The sequence below is a fragment of the Zootoca vivipara genome, chromosome 8 (genome assembly GCF_963506605.1).
Source record: "Zootoca vivipara chromosome 8, rZooViv1.1, whole genome shotgun sequence".
Lineage (NCBI taxonomy): Eukaryota > Metazoa > Chordata > Lepidosauria > Squamata > Lacertidae > Zootoca > Zootoca vivipara.
The window spans coordinates 70,628,273-70,648,764 of record NC_083283.1 but is presented as its reverse complement, the minus strand read 5'-3'; positions in this window follow the sequence as shown (position 1 = coordinate 70,648,764).

Genomic DNA, 20,492 nt, shown 5'->3' with positions numbered 1-20,492 from the left:
TTGGGCTATGGTCTATGGCTGAGCTTGGTACCTCATAAGCTTCTTTCCCAGGATTTTATTCCTGGCTCCTGAATTGCAAAATGAATGAATAAATAGAAATCATTCTGTTTACTCTGGGGAATAGCTGTCCATTACAAGTAATGTTTGTAAGAGTGCCCTGACGTATTATCTTTTAAAGCTAAAAATGATTCATCCAGGAGTATGCATAAGTGATAATTGTGCCCTTCTCTCCAACCCATTTTCTATTAGAAAGCACAGTGTAGTGCGGGGAAATTGTGCAAGTGAATAATTAATTAGTTGGCATACTTTGTTTTGTTCCCTTCCATTTTATATTTTATGCACCTTCCTGACCAGCGTAACATCTCAGTTTATTAAGCTGAGAAATGCACAAGCATTATGCCTTGTGCAACCATTTCACTCCTCATTTCTTGGCGTGCTGCAGTTGAAGATTTGTAGGGCTAATTAACCATGGTTTCTCATTACAGACAAATGGGGAAACTATGGCAGGCATCCCCAAACTGCGGCCCTCCAGATGTTTTGGCCTACAACTCCCATGATCCCTAGCTAACAGGACCAGCGGTCAGGGATGATGGGAATTGTAGTCCAAAACATCTGGAGGACCGAAGTTTGGGGATGCTTGAACTATGGTTGTGAGAACTGGGGAAAACAAGGGTCTGAAATCAGAGTTTCAGCTACATGGGACATTCTGAACCTCATTCTCAGAAAGTCCCAAGTGAGTGATCTAACAATCCCGATACCAGGCATCCCCAAACTGTGGCCCTCCAGATGTTTTGGCCTACAACTCCCACAATCCCTAGCTAACAGGACCAGTGGTCAGGGAAGATGGGAATTGTAGTCCAAAACATATGGATGGCCGGAGTTTGGGGATGCCTGGCCTATACAATACAATAGGCTGGTTTCCTACTAATTTAGGTGGCTTGGTTCCTTTTGCTGCTAAATTGTGTGTGTGTGTGTGTGTGTGTGTGTGTGTGTGTGTGTGTGTGTGTGTGTAAAATAGGCTGTGCTCATTGAGTTTTAAATGGTCTTGTGACTGACTGGATAATTTTGATTGTATGGCTTCAAGGTTTTGAGCTTTTTTTTTAAGTTTAGATATTTTGCCAAGGAACAGAAGATATTAAAAAATAAGTAAGGATTGATAGGGGAAGGGGTGCTCATTTTTTATTTCTATCCTGACTGTTTGGCTACACTTTCCACAACTTTAGAATTTTTTTCCTGCTGGGTGCCCACCATTTCCTTGAGTTATTTCTACCTTGGTAAAAATATTGCTGAAGCTAGTTGCTCATTCTGGATTTCTGGTGGGTTGCGGGTGGGGAACGAGCATACAAACATTTGCAAAAACCAATGGTATTCATCAGCTCAGCCAGAACATCAATCAAGGCAGGCATTTGTAAAATAATATAGCTATGCATATATGCTCTTGTAATTGATTGATATGCCCTCCATCTCACATGGCTCTCTGCACTTGCATTTCCACTGCACTTACCTGCTGGTCTCTCACAGATGAATCGTGACTATGTCTGTTTTGACAAATGTAGTTGTGGCATATTAAAGTAGATTTTGGAATATAAATACAGTAACTTGGCTCAGGCGGGCCCCTTCGCCTCTAAAAGTAGCTTGCCACCAACAATGAATCACTAGCAGGTTGTCTGTGGGTTCTGTTGAGTCTTTAAAATTGTGTGTCACAAAAAAAGATGATGATGATTTGGTCCCTCGGCACAAGTCCGCTTACCCTTTCAGGTGTGGCGGCATTGCGGGATGGCAGGGATTCCTCACATGGGCTTAGTTTTACTAATTGCAGATTACAGCTTCTTCCTTAAACATTCAAACAAACAGTGTTTTTCTCTTTCCAGTCCTCGCTCTCAGCCTTCTGTACATGACCCAGCCAGGCCCTGCAGCTCCTTCTGAGAGGTTTCCACTTTCTCCTTCGGGGAAACTTCTCCTTACTGCTTCTTTGGGAGAACATCAACTTCTGTACTTCTTTCCGTCACATACATTCACACAGAAACATTAGCTCACCTCTCCTTTATTGAGGAGAGAGAGAGAGAGAGAGAGAGAGAGAGAGAGAGAGAGAGAGAGAGAGAGAGAGAGAGATCTAACACATTCTCTTCTTCAGTGTTTGTGGTGATGCAGTCATTGCAGTGAAGTCCCTCACACACAAAACAATATGGAGAATGTAATGAAATACCTCTCATGTGACCAAAATTAACCAATCACATGAGAGATACTGGAGAACATTCCAGAATTAAACACAACAATGCATTTAAACGTTCCCAATTTCAGTAAATGAAATCACTACACTTAACTGGCTGATGGTCAGAGATTGGTAGGAATTACAGTCTAATGGCATCTGTCGGACCACCAGGTTGAGGAAGGCTGGTCTAATTTGACAGACAGCACCTCCCCAGAGACTTGGTCACAGGCATTTTAACTGGAGATAGAACCCGATATCTTCTCCATTCTCCAGCCCTGAATTTGACCTCTTTCCCATCTCCAGCACTGGAGATGCACTGAGTATGAACAGCCAGAGGGCATGCCAAAACATGCAAAGATGCTCTCTCGCTCCCCTTGCCAATCAACATCATGCTGTTTTACTCCCCCCCCCCTGCAACTGATCTTAGAAGCTAAGGGGTCGGGAAGGTGAAGTTTGAGCAGCTCCTGTCAGCTATCCTGGACTCCCCCCCCCCCTTTAAGAGTTGCAACTCCCCACATGATTTATCATGCTTGGATAGGGCCCTAAATATTCCACGCTATTAAGGAGGCAAATGATAATAGGCTAGTCATTCGCAGTGAATGTCAAGCCGAGTGGAGCATGGCTGTCAGTGATGTCAATCTACCCCCTCACCACAGGCTCCCTGCTTTGCCATTAAGCTGGGATTCCCTGCCTTGACATGTCAATTCCAGACTGCATTAATAGCCATGTTGGAGCTCCCTTAAATTGCCTGCCACCGGCACCAAGCAGATAAATTCCAAGGGCAAAATAACCTGCCACTGGGCCAGTTCTCTGAGTCTAAAAGATAACCACTATCATAGGGATGAAAACAGGGTATAAAAACAGTTTAACATTCTTGGGGAACTGCACTTGTTTTCTTAAGAGTTGACCTCCCCTTTTAGCCTTGATGAAGCCATATATTTGCATGTGTGTATTATGCTTTGACTACCAGCAACTCTTACCCTTTCAAACTAGTTCTATCAGTAATATGGTAGTGGATGATGTATTTTGTTCCACAATTCATTTTGGAATTGTGGCATTCACCCTGCTTCCACTGAAACAGCATTCTACAACTTTGGATAGATAGCTGGGACTGCCACTCCCATCTTCCCTGACTATTGGGCATGTGGCTGGGATGGATGGGAACTGTAGCCCCAAATATATAGAGGGTACCAGGTTAGATAGGACTGCATTAAATGCACCAGAGAATGTCAGTTGCATATCGCCCATTCAGATGAATGAGCAGTATAGGCTGGTTATTGTCCCACCAAGTTCAGTCTGCCAACCCACACCTGCTAGCCGTCGTCCTCACAGTGCTGCCCTTGTAGAACTCTCTATTTCAGATTTAACACAAATTCTCCATATCTCAGCCCTGTAGAGCATCTGATCTTATTGACAAAGATCTCAATACAGTAGTACCTCAGGTTAAGAACTTAATTCGTTCTGGAGGTCCGTTCTTAACCTGAAACTGTTCTTAACCTGAGGTACCACTTTAGCTAATGGAGCCTCCCGTGCCACTGCGGCACGATTTCTGTTCTCATCCTGAAGCAAAGATCTTAACCTGAGGTACTATTTCTGGGTTAGCAGAGTCTGTAACCTGAAGCGTCTGTAACCTGTGGTACCTCAGGTTACAAACACTTTGGGTTACAAACACTTTGGGTTACGGACTCCGCTAACCCGGAAGTAGTACCTCGGGTTAAGAACTTTACCTCAGGATGAGAACAGAAATCAGGCACTGGCAGCGTGGCAACAGCGGGAGGCCCCATTAGCTAAAGTGGTACCTCAGTTTAAGAATGGTTTCAGGTTAAGAACGGACCTCCGGTACAAATTAAGTTCATAACCAGAGGTACCACCGTAGCTGGATTGATTAACTGCCAGCCCTTTGAATGGAAGAGCCTATATAGCTGCCCAGTAGAACGACCAGATATTTGCTTGCTTCCAGATGGGGTTTCCATGATGACTTTCCTAGTTATTTAAATCTTGGTACTTCCTCTAGGGTATGATCATCTAGTGTCCACCTGGACTTGGTAGTCCTCTTGCCAAATACAATGACCTTGGTTACCTTGAAGAACTCAACAAGGAAGAGGAAATAGTTGATTCTGTCTGTCATTGGCTCTTCATACCCTCCTTCCACCCTACTAGCCCCAGTGGGCACCAGCCATCACTGTCAGTTTGGACTAATAACAGAACTCATTGATATCATTTGTTATTATTATTAAGCAGCAAAACATCAACATCACAGGAAGGCGCAAGGCAAGTGAGGGGGGGGGGCTGGAAGGCACAATTTCACAGCTCCAGGCCATTACCATTTGTTTGAGGGAGAAATTATGGTTGGTTTGCATATGTTACATATTTTTTTCTCATTTTTTTTTTTAAAATCTCGTGTACCACTCTGTGATCATCAGACGAAGGGCGGTATGCAAATTAAAATAAATAAATAAATACCTCAATTTGTCTAAGGGGTCGTTCATAAAATAGAGCAAAAATAGCATGTCAGAACTGGCGTTCAGTGTTCAGCAGATAACAAACATAAGGGGCTGCTCTCCCTCCTCAAACATGCTTCTGGTGCTATTGGAAATGAAGCTCGGATGTGTGTTATATCTGCCTATTTGCTTTTCATGATTCCCGTATTCGGAGAAGGAAATGTGCGAGCTCCAAATCTTGGCAGGACCCCCCCCCCCAAATCACACCAGGAGAAGGAAAAATGGTTTCTGTGCTGTGTGTCCTGAGAATCAAAAGTTGCCTGCAAATAGTCTTTAAACAGAAGCCACTGGCAAAATGATACTTTTTAAAAAGGGGTGTGTGTGAATTCTAGATTCTATTCTGAGGGTTAGCACTACAGATTGGTAGTGAAAACAGATATGTGCTATTGGTGTATATAGATATGTTTTAAGGTGCGTGCTTCCAAATAGCACTTTTTCTGAGGCAGTGGAAAATTGATTTTGAATCTGCTCCAGGGAAGCCAGATGGCATCGCAGCATGAATCCTGTGCCTTAGTAGAAGACTATGGTACAATCCCAAATTGTTGACATCTACTGTGAAGGGGGTGTTAAAACTGGGTCAGTATAAGATGCTGCTATGTTTTCTTTTTAATGGGTCTCCTCTCACATTGTGTTTTAAAGAACGGCCTGAACTTATCCTTGCACTCCTGTCATTATTACAAATTTTTGTTTTCTGAACCTTTGATAGGCACTCCTTGCCCACAGCCATGAGAGCTAGCAACCTGAACCTGAGGTTTTCATGCTTCTTGACTGTGTACATCCATTCACCCATATGCTAGTTTTGTATATAAAGATGCTGGAACTAGTATGATGAATATAACAGTGCTTGCCATTTTTAGGGAAAACATGGGTAGGGCATAGGTTGTTTTGGAAGATCCGGATATCTGCAGCTGGGGTATTGCTAGCCATTCCTGAAATCATTGCTGTCCATTGTAATTTGCTGTTTTAATTGATGCATTAAAGTGAGATTTAATTAAGTTTACACGGCATGCACTGAACAACAATTAGGAAGTGAGAATCAAGTTTGAATGAGAAAAACCCAGGAGGTTCTTGATGTACTGTTTTCACATTTTAGAATGCAATGCATTGGAATGCTGTGCAGATGACAGAATTGGCCTGGTTTCAAAGTACAAACCATTAGTGCAATTATGGGATAGATGAGACTGGAGACATCTAGACCTCTCTCTTGGATGTGCTTGGGACTTTATTATGAATTTAGTTTATGAGCTTAGAATAAGTGCTTGTGGCTTAAGTGCTGTTTTATTTCAAGTATCAAAATCCTGTTTGATGTTTCGCCTGTATGCACTTACTGCCGTTAAGGATCTACTTAGCATACATACAACTTCTTAAAACCATTTTCATTTTTTCCTCCCAAATGCAGGTATTTTGGCTTACGGTGTTTATTATACATTTCGTGGATTAATTCAACAGTGCATATTCTGTGCTCCTCCCATTTTAATATTGAAGATATTGTCATCATCGGACATTTATAAGCATAAGAAAGCTAATGTAAGGGGAACCTGCTAGCTAGTAGAGCTGTGTGATCCCTTGCCCTGATCCTATTTGCAATCTGATCTGGTGATCCATCCTGAGTTGATTTGGGGTTGACCCATCCTGACTCAGATCCAGACCCTAAACAGAATGGGGAATTTGCAGAGACATGCAATGTGGTGCGGCGGGTGAACTGGAGAGAAGGAGACATGCCCCTCCTTTCTTCTCACCTCCCAACCATAGGTTAAGATAGGGCTTGAGACGCCAATTAAATCTGCAACCGGGGGAGTTGTGCATCTCTTCTCTGCCAACTACATGTTTAATCAGGGTTTGATATTCTGGTTAAGCATCCTCACTTCTTTCGACAGCCCTGGATTGCTGCAGGTGGGCACAATTCAACCTGGGGAAATTCATGGCTGCCTCAACCCAATCTGCCTGAAACCCAGGTTGACCTGAATTTCATTCAGCATCTTGTTTCTGGCCAGATGCAGTGAACAGCCTTACTAACTAAACCTGTCCCTACCAATGGCATGAGGGGCAGCCCAGAACCTTTGGTGATCATGCACTTTTGCATTTAGGGCTCCTTCACTGTGGATGGTGTGGGGCGGGGACCCCTCCTGTATGCTCTTTGTGCATTGAGGGGGTTGTGTGAACCTCCCTACTGTCGAGCCCTAACTGACTGAAGCCCTCCAGTGTTCCTGATCCTTCGGACTCCTGCTACTAAGATGCTGGGAATTGAGACACAAATCTTGTACTCAACCAAGCTACAGCTAATGGCCCCAACGGGACCAGTGTTTTAGAAAACTTCAACTTCATTCCACAGAATCATCTTAGCACAATCTGTGCATGAGCCATTCTATGAAAGAAAGGAAAGGAAAGGAAAGGACCTTTTCATTTGCATTGGAAGAGGGTTTGTTACAAAAGAAAGTCCATGAACCGTGTTAGAACTGACTTCCAATTTTACCCCCAAACTATGCAGAAGTCACAATGCTAAAACTGTCAACAAAGTAGCAATAATAAATGTGTTGCATGCAAATGCACAGAATAGATTACACAGAAAATGATATTGGTTTCATTATTTCTCTTCCTTCATCCCAGGAAGGAGGCCCAGTTACTAGATCTGACTCAGTTAAACCAGGTGAGAATGGCTTTTGTGCCAAAGATTCACAGAGAAATGTAGTCAGGTTTAGAATTCCCCTTAGCTCCTCCTTCCTCCTTTAGATTCAGTATGTGATATAGTTATCCCCAATTTCAATTTGAGGTTTTGCTTTAGGAAAATGACATGACTGAAGCATGTGTGTTGATCTCCTTTCCCCTTCCTCTCCCCTATCTGCCCCGATTTCAACTCTGGTTTGGCATGTCCTGTGGATCTAAGAGCTAAAGTTCACTTGACATTGGCCATGCTGCATAAGGTTGCATGCATCCCTTGTAAAATGTAAATAGCACCTAGCTGATCCCCATATCATGTCTGGAACCACAATACACACAGAGTAACTTTATCATTTTTTCCCTTTTGCCGTGATGAAAATCCCCCATCCTACCCTATCTGGTTTCTACTTCATAAGTGAGGGAAGTTCTCTTTGGTGCGGGGAGGATTCTCACCAGGACCAATGCACAGGAGGAAAGGATTAGCCTTCCTTCCCCACCTCCAAGTTATACAATGGCCAACCAGCAGGTTCAGGGAGGGTTTTCATTGGGACCACAATGGAGGTGGAAGGTGTTAAGGCCTCCTTCCTACATACTGTCATTCCAATCTGAATTGGGTGATATTTACACTTATGAAAAGATTCATCCACATCTTTAAATGAATCCTCGCTGTGGTCAGATCTGGTTAAGAATTAAATTTAAAACTTCGTGATACATTGCAGTCTAAAGAGTTAGATCACACTTATCAAGCTTATCATTACTGAATAAATTGTTCATACATGTTAATAAAATAATTTCTTTTTGCTGCCTTTTTAACTGTGTGGGACAGGTTGTGTAGAAATGGGCAAAGGAATTGTTTTAGACATTCATTTGTTCCTTATTAAATAGGCCAGGGAAGCCTTGAAGATACAGGAAAAGTGTTTTGAATGCTAATATGACTTTCCTTTCCCATGGCACAGTGGAGTTAAGGGTCAAGGCAGGAAAAAAATATCTAAACCCAAATATTTTATCATACAAACAGCTGTAAATGGATAATTTATGGCATGTGGTTTGACCCACTCAGCTAATAATGATGATTGCCAAATGATTTAGCTGAAAGAACTCTTCCCATCTGCTCAGTCAACAGATGTGACTTGGGTGTGTTGGCACCTGGACTGAATGAGTAATAGTTAAAAACTCTCTCATTTGTCCCAATAACAAGAAATGAGCAAGTTGATGACATTGAAAGTGTATTGGAAGGACTCAACCCGTACAGATGTGCTTGGCAGCATTTCACAGAAGTTGGTAAAGATCATGCTATCTGGCCTGCTTGGCTGAAGATGGTGCCAGGTAGGATAAAATCGGAACTCTGGGCTCTTTCCTTTGCAGCACAGCTCAAGGAGGTTGGAATATATTCAGGCACAGTGCGAAGCTAATTGTGGCCATTTTTCAACCACACTGAAAAATGTGAGAAAGGGATAGAGACATTTTTAAGCTTGTCCTTTGTAGATGCGTACACTGATCGCAGCAAGAGCATGCAAAATGACTTCCCTGGTACTTCCTCCTCTGCTATGTTTCATGCAAATTCTTCCGTAATTCTGCAGATGATTTCAGACGGCTCTAGACAGACTTAAGACATCATTATAACCTTGGAGCTGTCCGTGGTCCTGTTCTTATCTGTCTTCTACTATATATATATATATATATATATATATATATATATATATATATATATATATTTTCGTGGTTTACAAAAGTAAATGCCTTGTCTCCTTTTTTCAGGTTGTACCGTCTTACAAATCAGCTACATTTCTTGTGAGACATTAGTGTTGAGTACAGTATAAGGTTGGGGAAGAAGAGGGGGGAGAGGAGGGGTGGGGTGGCAAGGCTTATATTATTTTATATAGTCCAGGCATCCCCAAACTCGCCCCTCCCGCTGTTTTGGGACTACAATTCCCATCATCCCTGATCACAGGTCCTGTTAGCTAGGGATGATGGGAATTGTAGTCCCAAAACAACTGGAGGGCCGAGTTTAGGGGTGCCTGATATAATGCATGTGTCAGGTTTTGTGTCAGCGTCAACTGGGTAGGTTCTCTTTCTATTCGTTTATTACATTTCCTTGGTAGTGAGATGTATTAGGGGGCAGGGTGGGGTTGGTTGTCTGTGTCTGGCTGCAGTGGGGTTTGTTTGCATTTGTGAGGGGGGAGGGCTTGTTGGGTCAGGTAAACCAGGTTGATTCGTATGCTATCGGTGGGTTCTTGTCGTTGTCTTATTGAGCTGTGAATGTGTATGTGATAAAGGGGGGCATACTGGGGTAAAGGCATCCTCTTCTATTTGTCTCCAAGTCAGTTTCAGTTTATTGGTTAGCTTTTCTAGGAAGGTCGTTTCCCGTACAATTTGATACCATTAGTTCGTGTTTACTCCTGACAGGTCCCTCCAGTGTCTGGTTATGAGGCTTCTGGCTGCTGAGCATAGGTGGGTTATAAGCTCTCTATAATGTGAGTGGTCATTATAATCTTGGAAGATGTTCAGTAGGGCCAATTCTGCGGTGAGTTCTAATACCTGTTTAGTTATTTTGCATATCTCTTGTAGGGTTGCTGTCCAGAAGGGTTGGATTTTAGGGCATTCCGACCACATAGTTATGTTGCCTATGGACTTGACCTGACTGATTCATCTTCACCAGACATTGCCTGTTATCCCTAAGAACCTCCAGCTCTGAAGGAAATGGATAGGAACACAGGAAGCTGCCTTATACTGTGTCAGATCATTGGTGAATCTAGCTCAGTATTACCTACATTGAGTGGCAACAGCTCTCCAGGATTTCCAGGAAGTGTCTTTCTCAGCCCTACCTATAGATTCCAGGGATTGTTCCTAGGACCTTCTGCTTGCAAGGCAGATTCTCTGCCAATGAACTATGGTCCTTCCTCTATCAACTAGTGGGGGCTGCATAGTTCCTTGTGGATAGGCATGGAAAACCACCATATTGATGGAATCCAAAACAGGAGAATTTGATCATTGCAACAGAACTGTTGATATTTATTATGGGCATTTAGTAGACAAAAACATGCTTGATGGTAAAATGCATATTTACTCAGAAATGATAACCAATACAAGCTTTTTCTCTGATAAGCATGCATAAAATTGCAACCTCAATCAATTTTTCCTAATGACATATTTTATAGATGGGCATCTGAGCCTAAAAAGTGGTAGGTACAGACTACATATATTTCAAGCATGTCCAATGCGTCGATCAGGATTGATCAGTCGATCGCGGCCCTCCCTCTGTTGGAGACATGCCTAAGGGGCTGTTTTGATGCTGCGCACGGACACACACACACCCAGTCGGGGAAGCAGCTGGCAAGCTCCTCTCACAGGAGGGGACATCATTTGTGTTTTAGACTGATGCCCATGCCAGTGTCATGCTTAGCAAGAGAGAAGGATTGCACCTCTTCCTTCCCATTTTTGTGTTAATTGAAAAAAAGTAGGATTTTCACTGTGTCTTATGTAGGAAAGAACCAAAATGCATTGTAATTATTACAGGCATTTTAATGCATTGGGATGTTGTTTAGCCTGTGATGAGTTTATTCAAGGAAATACGTTTAGATGGAATTGCCATTGTTCCAAAGGTTTCATAATTATTCCAACCATACTTTTTGGAATATGGCCTCTGATGACAATTTTTTACTTAAATAGAAACTCTCTAAGGAGTTGGTTTGGTTTTTAAGGGTGGGTGGGGTGTTTTATTCATCATCACCCTTGCAACCTGTGTATGCATAAAGTACATTTCCAAATATAGCTTCCCATTTCTGCAGATATATTTGATGCATGCTGAAAGAGACAAAAAGAATAGATTTTTGAAGAGATAAGTATAACAGGAGGCAGATGCAATGAAAAATAATTTGATTAAGTGGGAACTGAAGAGTCACACTTTTTAAAACGTGCATCACTGGGAAAGTCTCAGTTGTACAGAAGCCACATGTGCAAATGACGGCATGATCTTAAGGAGTAAAGTAACAGCTCTGATTCATAATAAATCTTCCCAAAGGTACATCTGTTCATCTGTTATGTGCTAAATCAGACACTTTTGCATGTATGGTTGGATGTGAGTACCAATATCAAATCTGATAAAGCCACTACATAAAAATAGCTTTGTGAAGGAGGTGCAACAAATAATAATGCTTGCTTAAATTTTATTATAATATCCATAAATGCCCCATCTAAGGAAATTGTTGAAAGGGATATATTTTCGCTTTATGTGTTTGGCTGTCAGAGGATCCAGAGGCCCCCTTCGGCTTAGAAAAAGCAACGGTTGTTTAACAGATCTGTGCACCAGATTTGGCCAAATCATAAACCAACTTGGCCAAGTCTGTGTACTGTTTGGGTCAAGTTGAAATGGATACAATTTCCTACAGAGCAGATGGAGTTGCCCCAAATCGATTTGTGGAGACTTGTGTGGCCAATCTGTAGCTCAATGCAGGCTCTCGGAAAGCCTGACAGAGTGTCTCCAAAATGTTGCATTTAGTAAATTTAACACCGTTTCATTATTATTTAAAACAACGGTGGTTTTGTTAAGAAGAGATCTTGCACAAAGCTGCTATATTAAAATTTAAAGTAACCATTCTACTTGAATGTAGGTGAGGTGGGAGAGGAAAGGAAGCAATGAGCTTTAATACAAGTGACTCCAAGTCCATGCTAAGCTTGGAGCAACACACAAATGTTTTTACTGCTGCTCGGTGCAAATCTGGTACATTGAAAAACATGATGATAATGATAATAATAATAATAATAATAATAATAATAATAATAATAATAATAATAATAATGTGCATGAGCAAATTCTTGCATAAATATTCATAATGGACATGGTGGACCTGATGTTTCTGGAGCTTTTAGGGTGGGGGGCAGTGCTGATGGAGTGTTGGGTACAACAACTCACACCGCAACTATATCTCATCAAGTTCTACTCACTATTGTGGACAGGAAACGCCAAGCACAGAACTGAAAGTGCTCATTTCTGGATGAAGGCACATGATGCACATGGAAACAGTGAGCACATTTGCCTGAATGCTCTGGTGTGGGCAAAGCTGTCATTTAGTGGAGTTTCCAAGGCAGTTTACAAAAACAAAGATGCAATGCATCAATAAGATTTAATAAATAGCATCTTTACAACTGAGAAGCTTCTCTATACAGTGGTACCTTGGTTTACAACCACAATTGGTTCCGGAAGTCTGTTCATAAACTGAAGCGTACTTAAACTGAAGCGAACTTTCCCATTGAAAGCAATAGAAAGTGGATTAATTCGTTCCAGACGATGAAAAACACCCCCTAAAGCAGCAATTTAACACCGTTTTTACTGTCTACCAAGACCATTGATACATAAAATGAAGGCAATAATCAATGTACTGTACTATAAAATAATTAAGACAGTATTGTAGATGAAAAAAAATTACTGTGACATTTATTTTTCCTTACCTAACTTTGGGGCTCGGCTCGGGACGCAGCCACGGAAGCGCTCCGATGCCTTCACAGAGGCTCGGAGCGCCTTTCGGGAAGCCTGGAGCAACTTCGAACGCGGGACGCCGCATGGCAGAAAAGCAAAGTGCGCGGAGAGAAAGGAGCCTTTCCCCAACGCAAGTGCCCTGCGCTGCGGCCACGTCTCAATCAAGGGGTCTGAGAACAGTGCGGGAAACTGGGGGGGGGATTCCCATTTGGAAGCTCTTACCTCGCACGTAGAAAAGGGCTCCCAGCAGCAGCAGCAACAGCGGCTGTGGAGGAGGAGGCGGACGGACGTCCCCAAGCCGCTTCCGCGGTGCCGGCCGGGTGACCTTCCTCCTCCTCAGAGCGGCCGCCACCACTACCAGGCACCAGGACTGGCTGGGGTGGCTTGCGGTGCGTCTGGCTCTGGTTGGAGCGGTGGCAGCGGCTGCTTCTCTCTACCCAGCGCCGACGTCTCTCTCCACCCCGCAGGAGCACGACAGCGAAGGCCCGGCCTCGCTTCTCTCGACCCTTCCACAAGGCTGGGCGGTTTGCAGGCTAGCCTCGGAAACCTCGGGTTACTTACTTCCGGGTTTCGATTGTTCATAAACCGAAAGTTCGTAACCTGAGGTGTTCGTAAACCGAGGTTCCACTGTATAGCTTTTCTGCCCCAGGACTCAAAGCAAAATAATAGGAAAAGAAAAGGTCAAAAAGGGCCACAATACTATCTCATTTTCCCCACACCAGTCATTTGGTATTCTGAACGTTATCCTGTGTGACTGTATGCAAAGAACCCTCAACTCTGCTCTTAATCATTCTTTCAATCCTGATTTCATTTTCCGCAATATTGTTTGGAGAAGGAGAAGGAAGCCATAAATACGCACACTGCATTCCTTCATTGACAGGACCAGTCACAATCTGCTAAACTGCTTTACCTGATTATATCGTGAAGTTTTCTTTCTGGCAACCAAAGTAATAAAGCATGTCCAAACAGTAATTGTTTCTTGCGGAATGCAATTGTTTATGTGTCCCTTAATTAGATAAAAAATAATCAGATAACCATAATTGCAAGCAAATCACAAACTGAACACAGGTTAAGTATATCTTGGGTTAATTAATATATTTCTCTTCTGTTAAAACTGGGATGGGTTGTTTTGCAGGAAACTTTGGAACCTCATAACAGGCAACATAAGAACATCTAATGATCATAAGAACATCTAATGATATAACAACAACAACAACAGTAACAGATGATGATGATGATGATGATGATGATGATGATGATGGAACAATGGCCCAGCAAGACCTTTGGTAAACTGAAGAGATATATCACCATTGTTATTTGTTAACATCACATTGGATCTGAAATACTAGCACAGTTACTGGACTTCGGACAACTTGCTATGACCTTGGCCATGGCATTATTATTATTATTATTATTATTATTATTATTATTATTATTATTATTTCATTTATGAATCACTTTCTTCAGAAGCAATTTCACAATGTAATAAAAACCATTAAGAAATGGTAGATCACTTCATGCACTAATCCAGTTAACCATATCCAAATAGAATAGGAGCCGCATTGCTGGGGAATGTCCTTGGGCATTTGGGACAGACATGCGGGAAGAAACTGATCACCACTGAAATTATCCGTTTTCTCCCTTTTAGGTCTTGGGCGAGAAAACAGCTACGGTAACTGTAAGAAATGTTAATGTAAATTGCCTGTGATTTCCGAACAAAGCCCCAAAGAACTATAGACTCCCTGAGGTATGACTAAAATAGATGGTGTTTTCAGTTTACCTTTCTTTTGTAGGCTGTTCAACTCTAGATCTCCAAGGCCCCTACTGTTTACAGAATGACAGGTAATTTGTCATAGATGAGCAAACATTAGCATTGCTGGTACTCAAGGGTTATATCTTAGGTCGGCCGCATTTGCTTCTTACTGGTAGTGAATCTTTTTCCCCCCTCATATGTTTGTACAGACTTTCAAGTAATAACTGCTCTGGTTACATAGACTTGTCCTTCCTTTCAATCCTGGTTTCACTTTAAGGTGTGTGAAAGAGGGGAGGGGGGTTTTCAGCAATGCAATAGAAAAGAGTTTGGGGCAAGAATTATGATGGAATTATTGGAGATGTTTCTTCGGCATCATTCACAGGAGCACATGACTTGTCTGAGAGGAGTTCTACTTACCCAGGCTGCGTATAACAGAACACTTCAACTCCCATCTTGATCATTGTAGCTGTATGGTAGTTAAAAGTTACATCAAGCATTTCCCTGAAGCAATTATTGTTGGAACCCTTTAACACATCCATCTTCAGCCCTGGCGCTTGCAAAATCTGGTTGTGTATTAGACAGAAACCTCCTGTAGGGCAGCCAGATGTTTTCCACTAGGGCAAGCTTCCCATATGTACTCCATTTTATCCAAGTAAACTGATATGATGTTTGTTTATTCCTGCTGACAGGAGCCTGTTTGAAACTGTCTGTCTTGGGAATGGCTGATGGAAGTGGGGCACAGGAGATTATGAATATTAATCTTGTTCCCCTTGAGTCATTTACACATTGCCACCCTTCATTTGTGTGCGTAAAACGAAGATATTCTGTCCCACTCTCCCAACATTTTGTTACACTGTGGAGTGACCAAGAAACAGGAGCTAGGGTAGGCCTATGCTGATGAATTTGTGGGATTATACAGGTAGGTATAGACCACCTCTTAATTGTTGTGTAAAACAAGTTTGGTTCCTAAATCAAGGCTGTTACCCAAGTACACTCCATATATATATATATATATATATATATATATATATATATATATATATATATATATATACACACACACACACACACACACACACACACACACACACACGTGTGTGTGTGTGTGTTTGTAACTGGATTAGATCTGAAATTGCTTCAGTTGATTTTATACATAACATTGTTTTAATTGCTTGTATATTTGAGATTGTATTTTATATCTATTATTATTTTTATGGCTGATGTTCTTAATGTTAAATCACTTTGAGATATTTTATAGGAAGTGATTCCTAAAAGAAACAATTAAATTAATAAATGCACGTGGGAAACTTGAGGTGGAATAGTCTGCATAGAAGGACTGTATCACTTCGATTACACATGTTCCAATAAGCCTTTGTGTGACAGAGCTATGCTTAACATTTTAAGGTGTTTACCTGAAATTATGAAGTGTAAATGCAGTGAGGTTGTTTGAAAAACGTATTATTATTATTATTATTATTATTATTATTATTATTATTATTATTATTTTATTTATACCCCACCCATCTGGCCGGGTTTCCCCCACCACTCTGGGCGGCTTCCAACAAATAGCTTTGTTGTTTAGTCGTTTAGTCGTGTCCGACTCTTCGTGACCCCATGGACCATAGCACGCCAGGCACTCCTGTCTTGCACTGCCTCCCGCAGTTTGGTCAAACTCATGTTCGTAGCTTCGAGAACACTGTCCAACCATCTTGTCCTCTGACGTCCCCTTCTCCTAGTGCCCTCAGTCTTTCCCAACATCAGGGTCTTTTCCAAGGATTCTTCTCTTCTCATGAGGTGGCCAAAGTATTACAAATTACAAAGTATTACAAATTACAAAGTATTACAAAGTATTACAAATAGCAAGATACAGTAAAATATCACAGATTAAAAACTTCCCTAAACAGGGCTGTCTTTAGGTGTTTTCTAAATGTCAGGTAGTTGTTTATCTCCTTGACCTCCGATGGGAGGGCGTTCCACAGGGCGGGCGCCACTACCGAAAAGGCCCTCTGCCTGGTTCCCTGTAGCTTTGCTTCTCACAGTGAGGGAACCACCAGAAGGCCCTCGCGCTGGATCCCAGTGTCCGGGGTGAACGATGGGGGTGGAGACGCTCCTTCAGGTATTTTGTATGAAGGCACTTAGGAAGCAATCCTATAGCAAGTTATGTCTGGATGGGTGGTTAAGATCCACTGGATCCCCAGCTGTTATTTAAGGGATCACAAAAACTAACATAAAGCAAAGTGGTGCAAAAAAGGAAATGAGCCATTAAAATAGTGTTTGGTTTGCACCCCCTTTTTGCACTAAAGCAAAGATTCACACTGGTGCTGAGGATATGAAAGCTGCACTGGAACTCTCCCAGCCAGGCCACAAATCTGCTGGATTTTAATCTGATGATTCCTGTGGATCTTTCAGTAGGATTGCTCCCTTGCTTTACTCTCTGTCGTGTTTAGGCTGGCTCAGTCAGCAACAGCTCTGCCGCCAAACTGAGTTTGGATCAGGTCTAACCTTGTGCCTGTTTAATTTACACTGCTATGTTTTGTACCAGCTTCTTGTGCATACCGTTGCTCCTTTATTAGAGAGCCAGGTTTGCTGTGGCTGGAGATGGGGAAGAAATCCAATCCAGTTTGCTTTTAAAGGCGAACCTACCCAATTCACACTTTTAAAACAATATGCGAACCGAAACACAGGCGTCCTTTAAAATGCACACTTCTGCAAGTTTTGGCGTGCAGTTTTCCAGCCCAGTAATGTTTGCAAAACATGTGTATTTGCCGATGTGTGCTTATATGAAAATAGCCTGCAAAATGCATTATACAGTCGTATCTTGGAAGGCAAACGCCTTGGCTCCTGAACAAATCGGCTCACAAATGATCAAAACCTGGAAGTGAGTGTTCCGGTGTTTAAACGATTTTTGGAAGCTGAATGTCCGGCGTGGCTTTTGCGACTTCCGATTGGCTGCAAGATGCTCCTGCTGCCAATTGGAAGCCGTGCTTTGGTTTTTGAATGGTTCCAGGAGTCAAACGGACCCCCGGAACACATTATGTTCAAAAACCAAGGCACCACTGTATAAAGGAAAGCCGCTTTGCAAAAATGGGTACATTAGGCAAAGATGCCTACAATGAGAGAAGTGCAGTAAAAATACTGCTGGATTTTCATGAGGACTTGCTGATATTATTTTATTTTTAAAAAAATACTCTGTTCAGATGTGATCTGATCTGATGTGAAAATGTGAAAAACTGCGGTGGGGGGGATGAGAAACTGAGAAAAAATTGATAGATTTGTCTATCAGTAGCTGGGACTCCCTATCTGAGTGGGCATTGAGTGGCAAATCTGAGTATTTTGTTCCTCCTGGGGTCACATGTTGCAACTGATCATATGATATGGTTGCCATATATATATACAACAACAAAAAAACCCTGCGCTTTTTCGATTGACTTACCTAAGATCCAGGACAAGGTGCCACCTTTAGGAAATTCTCCCCTTCTAACTCACTTGGCAGAAGCCTGATGCTTGATATTCTTCTTTCTATTCCAGATAGTGAGTTTGAGGGGGAGTTTCTTTTCTTTATCTGTCAAGTGGGATGTAGAGTGCAGTGACTTTAGAGGAGAATTGCTTCCTTTTGTGGTACCATGCCGCTCAACTGCTGCTTGAATTGAAGAGGGAATGGGGTGTGTGTGTGTGTGAAAACCATGAAAATAAAGCTCTTGGCATTCAAAAGCCTGCAAAAATTAACTTGAAGTCAGCTTGAAGAGACGAGACTTACTCTCTGAAAAATAATAAGAATGCTCAAGATGTGCTGCAAAAGTCTTTCTCGAAGCTCTAAATTGGACAGTTCCCCGAGTATAATGAAATCTGAGCAAGCAGTCAAGTTTGTAATGCCCCGAATTTTAATGAAAATGGGAGGAAATGATGTGAAGAGGGGTTGGAGAGGAGGGGGTGGGCGAGGTTTATGGCATTTATCTTCCTTCTTTGATAAAAATATAACAAGAAATAGTTTCAGATGGGAAGCTTCAAAGAATGTTTCTTGCACAAGCCCACCAATATTTAGATGGAGAAGAATGAAGTGTTAGCCAAGGATAATTTATTTGTGCCATTTTTTATCGTGTCCCTCTTCCAGGCAGCCTTTTGTTTGGGGGGAGGGGGGGTCACACATCCATGTCCGTTCCTTGTTTCATGTGAAGTGATTGTCTGCATTCATGAATGAATCAGAACAGACCTATAATTGCAAATGTGGGCATCTGTTTGTCTCAGGAGACAATGGAGAGTGAGTCTTTGGGGGTGAAGTCTGTCAGCTACATCCGTAGACTCTGATATGGGAGAGAATGTTTCAGATGCACCATAGCATTTCTTCTTTCTGAATTACTCGTGTGGTCATTTCTCCTTCAGTCACTGTTATAGATGCAAGACCTGATTGTCTGTCTCAGCATCCTCACAGCAATACGGTTCTTAAGACCACCGATACTTAAGTTGATTTCAGACCAATCTAGTTTTGTAGCATAGAAGTGACCTCCTGAAATCCTAGAGTTTGCATATTCAGCACGCCGACAGAGACAGATCCGATCAAAGTATTGCAATACCTATTTTCTCTGTTGTGTTTCTTTGGCACAATTCGGCAACTGCTCTTTTCTTGCCAAAAACATTGAGTTGGATTCCTTGGTGCAGTTGACTAAAAAGAGTAATTTCAGCTAGAAGGAGCATGAAGACCCATGGGTGATAAATGAGACAAAATATTGCTGCTATTTACAGAATCTGCTCATTAAGTCTGAAGCAACGAGGGCTTAATGGTCTTACCTTGGCATGTGCCTAGGTGAACCAGCTGCCTGGAAAGCTTCAGCATTGTGCACCTGTTCAGAAATGATTATGCCTCCTCCAAAGTCTTGTCAGAGTTTATTGGCTTCATATTGATATTCTCTCTTTATCAAAGCACACTAAAAAATAAAGTGCAATGCAAATGACCTGGTTCTATGAAGAAAAAATGGAACATAAGGTCAAGCTTGTAGTGTATTCTCTTCCCTCTCTTGTAATTGGTACCATGTTAACCCATGTTATATTAAGTGTTCTCCACCCCGTATCCACATCAATGGTTCGGGAAAATATTGATAGCATTACTGGGGAGCAAATGTGCTAGCAGAGAGGAGCAGAACTTGGCACTGTTCTACGTGATCATAGAAATAAATTGCCAAAATCACTGTGCCACAATTGTCGCCCCAAGAGTGAGCTTGCTTTTCAATATCTGAATATTTTGTATCATGTAGACTTGGGGTAAAAGGTAAAGGTAAAGGAACTCCTGACCATTAGGTCCAGGCACGAATGACTCTGGGGTTGTGGCGCTCATCTCGCTTTACTGGCGAGGGAGCTGATGTTTGTTTGTAGACAGTTTTTCCAGGTCATGTGGCCAGCATGACTAAGCCGCTTCTGGCAAAAACAGAGCAGCACATGGAAACGCTGTTTCATAGAATCATAGAGTTGGAAGAGACCACAAGGGCCATCCAGTCCAAACCCCCTGCCAAGCAGGAAACACCATCAAAGCATTCCTGACAGATGGCTGTCAAGCCTCTGCTTAAAGACCTCCTAAGAAGTAAGAGTCCCCCACACTCCTTGGCAGCAAATTTTACTGTCAAACAGCTCTTATCGTCAGGAAGTTCTTCCTAATATTTAGGTGGAATCTTCTTTCTTGTAGTTTAAATCCATTGCTCTGTGTCCGCTTCTCTGGAGCAGCAAAAAAACAACCTTTCTCCCTCCTCTATATGACATCCTTTTATATATTTGAACATGGCTATCATATCACCCCTTAACCTTCTCTTCTCCAGGCTAAACATGCCCAGCTCCCTAAGTCGTTCCTCATAAGGCATCGTTTCCAGGCCTTTGACCATTTTGGTTGCCCTCCTCTGGACACAT